Source organism: Ochotona princeps, chromosome 13 (assembly GCF_030435755.1).
Source record: "Ochotona princeps isolate mOchPri1 chromosome 13, mOchPri1.hap1, whole genome shotgun sequence".
Lineage (NCBI taxonomy): Eukaryota > Metazoa > Chordata > Mammalia > Lagomorpha > Ochotonidae > Ochotona > Ochotona princeps.
Window position 1 is genome coordinate 1,973,282 of NC_080844.1, and position 6,267 is coordinate 1,979,548.

Genomic DNA, 6,267 nt, shown 5'->3' on the forward strand with positions numbered 1-6,267 from the left:
GGAACCAGAGTTGAGGGCCAGTCCAGTGAGGGTTACTGGGAGGGAGTGGCTACGACTTGGCTGCAGCTCCCCACTGGTGTATGTGAGCGTCAAGTATGTGGTGGGTAGGGTTGGACTGGATCACAGCACCCATTGGCCTGCAGAGAAAGGAGGGCAGAACAATTTGATCAACTATCCCCGTGAAGCTTGACTGCAAGCTTCTGGGTGAATGGAAACTCTGAGGTGGACAATGTCAGCCAATTGACTTTGGAAGGATTTCCTCATCTCTGGAGCAGTGATGTCAACAGCATCTCAGAACTATCGAAACCCCTTGAGCATATGCCCCACAACGGGGACCCTGGGATGACATTGGGTACTGGGGAGGCTGGGCATGGTCTCTGCCATTGTATCCTCCCCTCCTCCGGATAAAGGAAGAAGAAAAAGGAAATGTGTAAACAGTGGTCTTGCCTGCTTTCCCCTGATCCTTGACCTTTCCGACCCTGATCAACTATGTAAACATCATCAAAAATAACATTAAAAAAAAAGAAGAAAAACATTGGGAAGTCACGTTTGTATGTGCTGCAGAGCAGCAATTCTGAAATAAAGTTCTCCCTAAAATTAACATTGAGGTTTTCTTAAGTGTAGCTACAAATGCTGGAGACTGAACGTCACCCTGAATTCTACAGGAAACCCACCCTGTGTGACAGTGGTGCCAGTGATTCTACATTGATGAGAGTGAACACAAATGCAATGCAACCTGTGGACTGTGGAACAGGTGATCATCTCAGAATCACCAAAACTTTGGGTGGAAGTGAACATCACACTTTTTAAAATCATGAATATGTGAACTCTTTCAAGTTTTTGTTCAATTTAAGAGTAAACTCACTGGTGGTTATGTAGTGTCGTTTTTTGGTACAGTTCCTTAGGCTCAGAGGTTTCCCCTTCCACCCTCTCCAATTGCTCTCCCCCTACTGTTTCCCCAATATTCTTTTCTGCTCCAGATATAGAAACATAATTTTTTAAGATTTATATATTTTATATTGGAAAGCAATCTCATTGTCCCAAGAGCTCTCTTCAGTGGTATTTGCAGAGCTATTCTGAATAACCTAATGCAGTAGGAGGAAATGAATTGAGAGAACTAACCCAGGGCTACATATTGAGCTTTTATGGAAAAGATGCTAAGCCTTCTTTTTAGGAAGACAGAAATTCACTAGAGGCCTTCTTTTGCTTTGAAAATTATAAAATATAGTTACTCACTCATTTAGCTTATCTGAATGACAAAGAGGAATGCCAAAGCCTTTCTTTAGGCTTTTGGCTGTATCCACCAGAAGGCTCGAGTGAAGAGTGACCTGAAATGGATATTGCTATAGGAAGGCAAGTTGGGACCATGCACAAGTCAAAAACTTGACTGAAGACATACTTAATTCTGTGCCTGGCGTGATGGCCTAGCAGCTAGAGTCCTCGTCTTGAACGTGCCAGGATCCCATACGGGCACCAGCTCAATCCTGGCAGCTCCACTTCTCATCCACCTCCCTGTTTATGGCCTGGGAAAGCAGTGGAGGATGGCGCAAAGCCTTGGGACACTGAACCTAGATGGGAGACATGGAAGAGGATATGGGCTCCTAGCTTTAGATCCGCTTAGCTCTTTCCATTGCGGTCATTGTCTTTCTTTCTCTCTGTATATCTAAGTTTGCAATAAGAATAAGCAAATCTATAAAAAACAAAAAAACAAACAAAAAAACTGGTTATAACGTGAAGAAAGAAGGGTAAGAACCATATGGTGCTGGGCAATCACTCTGTGCACTCCAGCAGAGGGGAGGGTGCTTGGCGGCACTGGAGGAGGATGTCCTGTCCTCAGTGAAGTACCTGGTGCCTGGGGCGCAAGGGGTGGCCACAGCCTTCTGTGCACACTGTTCCTGATATGGCAGTGGCCTGGTGGTTGGGGCTGAGGAGACCAGGGAGGGGCTGGGCGGGCGCCCGGTGAGCCCCAGGGCCCCTGGAGCTCACAAGACCCCTGGAGCTCACTCAGGGCCCATACTGCACCAGGGCGGTGGCAGTGGCACAGGAGCACGGGAGGGGTGACCAGGGAGAGCAACAAGGCAGGAGGTCAATCCCAGGGCAGAGCACCTGCTGGGAGATGCTGCTGTGGGGAGCACAAGCAAACCGGTGGACAGAGGCACTAAGGAGACCGCTCTGGACCTCAATCTGGCCACGCTCAGCCTTCTACTCTACTTGAGGCTTGCCAGAACGTGCTGTTTGCACTGCTTCTCCTGCAGGAACATGCCCAGCACCATGCCCCATACTGCCTGTTGCTCCACCTGTGACTGGCCAAAGGGCTGCGCATGCTCATTTGCCTCTAGACAGTTGTGCTGGCTCTGGGTTGAGCAGAGGCCACCTCAGGGGTGCTGTTGGGCATGCTGGGCTGCAGACTGTTCACCTTCCTGGCGGCACTCTTCTGCTTTCACGCTGCCTTCCTGCTCCTTTGCTTGGGCGTCACTCACTACCTGGCCATGGCACACCATGGCTTCTATGCTGAACACCCGGCAGGCTGGCCATGTGCCACCATGCTGGTGTGCTCCACCTGGGTGCTGGCACTGGCCCCAGCCTTCCCACCTGTGCTGGACGCGGTGGAGAAGACCAGGATATGCCATGCATCCTGGAGCAGCAGCTTGACCTCACAACTGGCGCACTCAGCTTCCTTGTTGCTGCTGGCCTTGGTGGTGGGTGCCACAAAACTCGTCTAACTCTACCTGCTCTCCTTCAACCATGATCACCGCAAGATGAGGCCGGCGAGACTAGAACCCACCATCAGCCACGACTGGACCTTCCACGGGCATGGTACCATTGGCCATGTGGCCAACTGGCTGGCAGGCTTTGGCCATGGACATATGCCACCCACTATCATTGGCATCCAGGCTGCAGGGTCTGGCAAGGTCGCGCTGCCTGCTCGTACTAGAGGAGTTCAAGGTGGAGAAGAGGCTGTGCAGGATGCTGTATGACACAACACTGCTCATCCTGCTGCTCTGGGACCCCTACATCCTGACCAGCTACCTGCGGATCCTGGTGAGGACCAGCACCATGCTCCTGGCCTACCTGAGGGCCTCAGTGTGTCTCACCTTCACGCAAGCCAGCATCAACACTGTCGTGTGCTTCCTGTTCAACAGGGAGATCAGGGACTGCTTCTGCGCCCAGTTCCCCTGCTGACAGAGCTCCCAGGTAGCGCAGGTCACCCTCCCTTGTGACTTGAAGGCATTGGGCTGTGAGGGCTCCATGAAACCAGGGCACTGGCACATCCACAGCTCCACCAAATTCTTTGGCTTAGGCAATGCTTTTTTCCTGTTTTCGGTTAAGAATCTGCTTTTAAGATGACTCTCAAAGTTAACAAACACCTGGATTGTACAGTCCTGTGGCCTTTTGGGGGTGGGTGGGTTGAAAATGGCAGAGGCGGGGTTGGGGATTAAGAGGGGAGGTTCCATGTACCAGGCTCACCCCAGCTCTGGCCTCTTCCCTTGAAAGATGCTTTCTAGCTTTCTGGGCAGCAGTAGGCTCTGCCTTCTTGCCCTGGTTCTTGGCATCTTCTACTCCACATGTGGTAACTTTTATCCTTTCTTTTAAGTGCAGACTACACTCATTTGATTCTTGGACCATTTCTTTCTTTTTATTATTATTATTACAAAGTCAGATATACAGAGAGGAGGAGAGACAGAGAGGAAGATCTGTCTGATGATTCACTCCCCAAGTGGCCGCAATGGCCGGTACTGCGCCGATCCGAAGCCAGGATCCAGGAACTTCTTCCAGGTTGCCCACATGGGTGCAGGATCCCAAAGCATTGGGTCATCCTCGACTGCTTTCCCAGGCCACAAGCAGGGAGCTGGATGGGAAGTGGAGCTCCTGGGATTAGAACCGGCGCCCATATGGGATCCCAGCTCATTCAAGGCAAGAACTTTAGCTGCTCGGCCATGCCGCTGAGCCCTCTTGCACCATTTCTCATTAATATGGAAATCAGCATGAAGATTTCTGGAAAGATGAAACGTCTTTTTCAAAGATGTTTCACAGCATTGTACACAGGGAGGTGTGCTGCTGGCAGAGATGGAAATCCTGGTTTCTGGCGTTGGCCTGGATCCACCCTGGCTGGTGTGGCCCTTGGAGGAGTGAACCAGCAGAGAGAAGAGCTCTTTGTTTCTGTACCTCTACCTTCCAAATAAGCAAAGAGGTTGTTTCTATAAAGAAGATATGGATGTTTCTGTCATAATTGTATGATTTTTTCCTTCTATTCACAATCCTATTTTCTTACTTGGGACTAAAATTTAATATCCACTTCCCAGCTCAAAGCCTGCGTTAATGTGCTCAAGTATCTGAATGAATTTGTTTCATACAACTTTATTTTGGTTTTCATACATTTTTAAAAAAGATTTATTTATTTTTATTGGAAAGGCGGATATACAGAGAGAAGGAAAGACAGAGTGGAAGATCTTCCAACCGATGGTTCACTTCCCAAGTGACTGCAATGGCAGGAACTGAGCCTATCTGAAGCCAGGAGCCTCTCCCAGTTCTCCCACATGGGTGCAGAGCCCCAAAGCTTTGGGCCATCCTAGACTGCATTCCCAGGCCACAAGCAGGGAATTTTATGGGAAGCACGGCCACAGGGATTAGAATCAATGTCCATATGGGATCTTGGTGAGTTCAACTGAAGGACTTTAATTGCTTCGCTATCACTCCAGGCTCTCATACATTATTTATATTGTACATTTTTAGGTCCCTTATCTAAGTCCCATTAGCTTATTTAAGCAAAAATTGTCACACATGCACACATATGTGAAATGATGGAATAATTATTTATATTTGCAACATGTGGCCTATGAAATAAAAAGAAGCTGTATAAGAAAGGAAGAAAATTAGTGGAAGATTAAATTATGGCAGAAGAAAGAGGAGGAGAAGAATGGAAACAGCTGAGAAAGGCCGGGAAAGAGAGAGGAGGAGAAGAAATCCTAACTATAGCAGGCATGGACAGCACATTTCATGATACATGTTCTCTGCTTCCTCAGGGGACACAGGACTACAGTTACGCACCACATGAAATCGAGTTTTATACTCTAACAATGTGTCATGAAGCTTTGTATGTTAGAAAACCATTGCTCAGGTTTTCTTTTCTTTCTTTTTTTAAGATTTATTTATTTTTTTATTGGATAGGTGGATATACAGAAAGGAGAAACAGAGAGGAAGATCTTCTGTCTGATGGTTCACTCCCCAAGTGGCTGCAATGGTTGGAGCTGAGCCAATCCAAAGCCAGGAACCTCCTCCGGGTTTCCCATCCAGGTGCAGGGTCCAGTCTTGGGGCCATTCTTGACTGCATTCCCAGGTCACAGGCAGGGAGCTGGATGGGAAGCAGGGCCACTGGGATTAGAACCAGTACCCATAGGGATCCTGGCATGTTCAAGGTGAGGACCTTAACTGTTATGCTATCACACTGGGCCCTGCTCAGGTTTTTTTAAATTGTTTTCTTCAGCCATACCCTCTGTGGAAATGTATGTTTTTGTGGAGATGCCATAAATGGAAGTGTTCTAGACTGTCACTGGCAGACCCCTAAAGCTACAGTGGAATAGATACACTGTGGTGGACTGAGCTCCTGAAATGTTTGGGTGAGCATCACCAGAGAAGCATTTAGACTATGGTGATTGATTCTTGGAGAAAGAGAAAGAGAGGTAGATGATAATTAAAAAGGGAAATTAAATGGTAACTCAGGAAAATAATCTTAACTGAACAAAATACAGCTGTTCCTAAAGAAAATAACTAGCTATTTTTGCTGTATAGTCTGCATTTCTGATTTTTCTGGTGTAAAACAATAGCCAATGTAGTACACTCACATACTCTTTGGGTTAGGAGTTCATGAATGTGTCAGAAGGAGTGATTTGCCTCTAATCCATGATATCTTGAGCTCAAGTAGAAAGACTCAAATGGGCAGATGCCAATTCCAGATGACATCCAGATGTTTTACCTTCATGTCTGGCAGCTGATTCTAGAGACTGACCGCAACACTCATTGGGACTGAAGACTGAAGCAGTTGTGTGTGTCTTGTTGGTGGTCCCTGGGCTTCTTCACCTCAGAGTGACCTCAGTAGTCAAGCTTACACGGTCATTCAAGCATTCACAAGAAGACATTGATGAGATATGGGTACAAATGCATCCTCTTTTGTGACCAAACCTTGAGGAACAAAGTGCATCACTTTGGGTCCATTGCAGTAGTCTAGCAGCTAACAGTCTCACCTTGCACTTGCCAGGATCCTGTGAG

General features: G+C 47.7%; 1 pseudogene; it reads left to right on the top strand.

Annotated features, from left to right (window-relative positions):
* Window positions 1–630: 630 nt before the first annotated feature.
* On the top strand, window positions 631–3,348 carry LOC131481739 (probable G-protein coupled receptor 27; annotated as a pseudogene).
* Window positions 3,349–6,267: the final 2,919 nt, after the last annotated feature.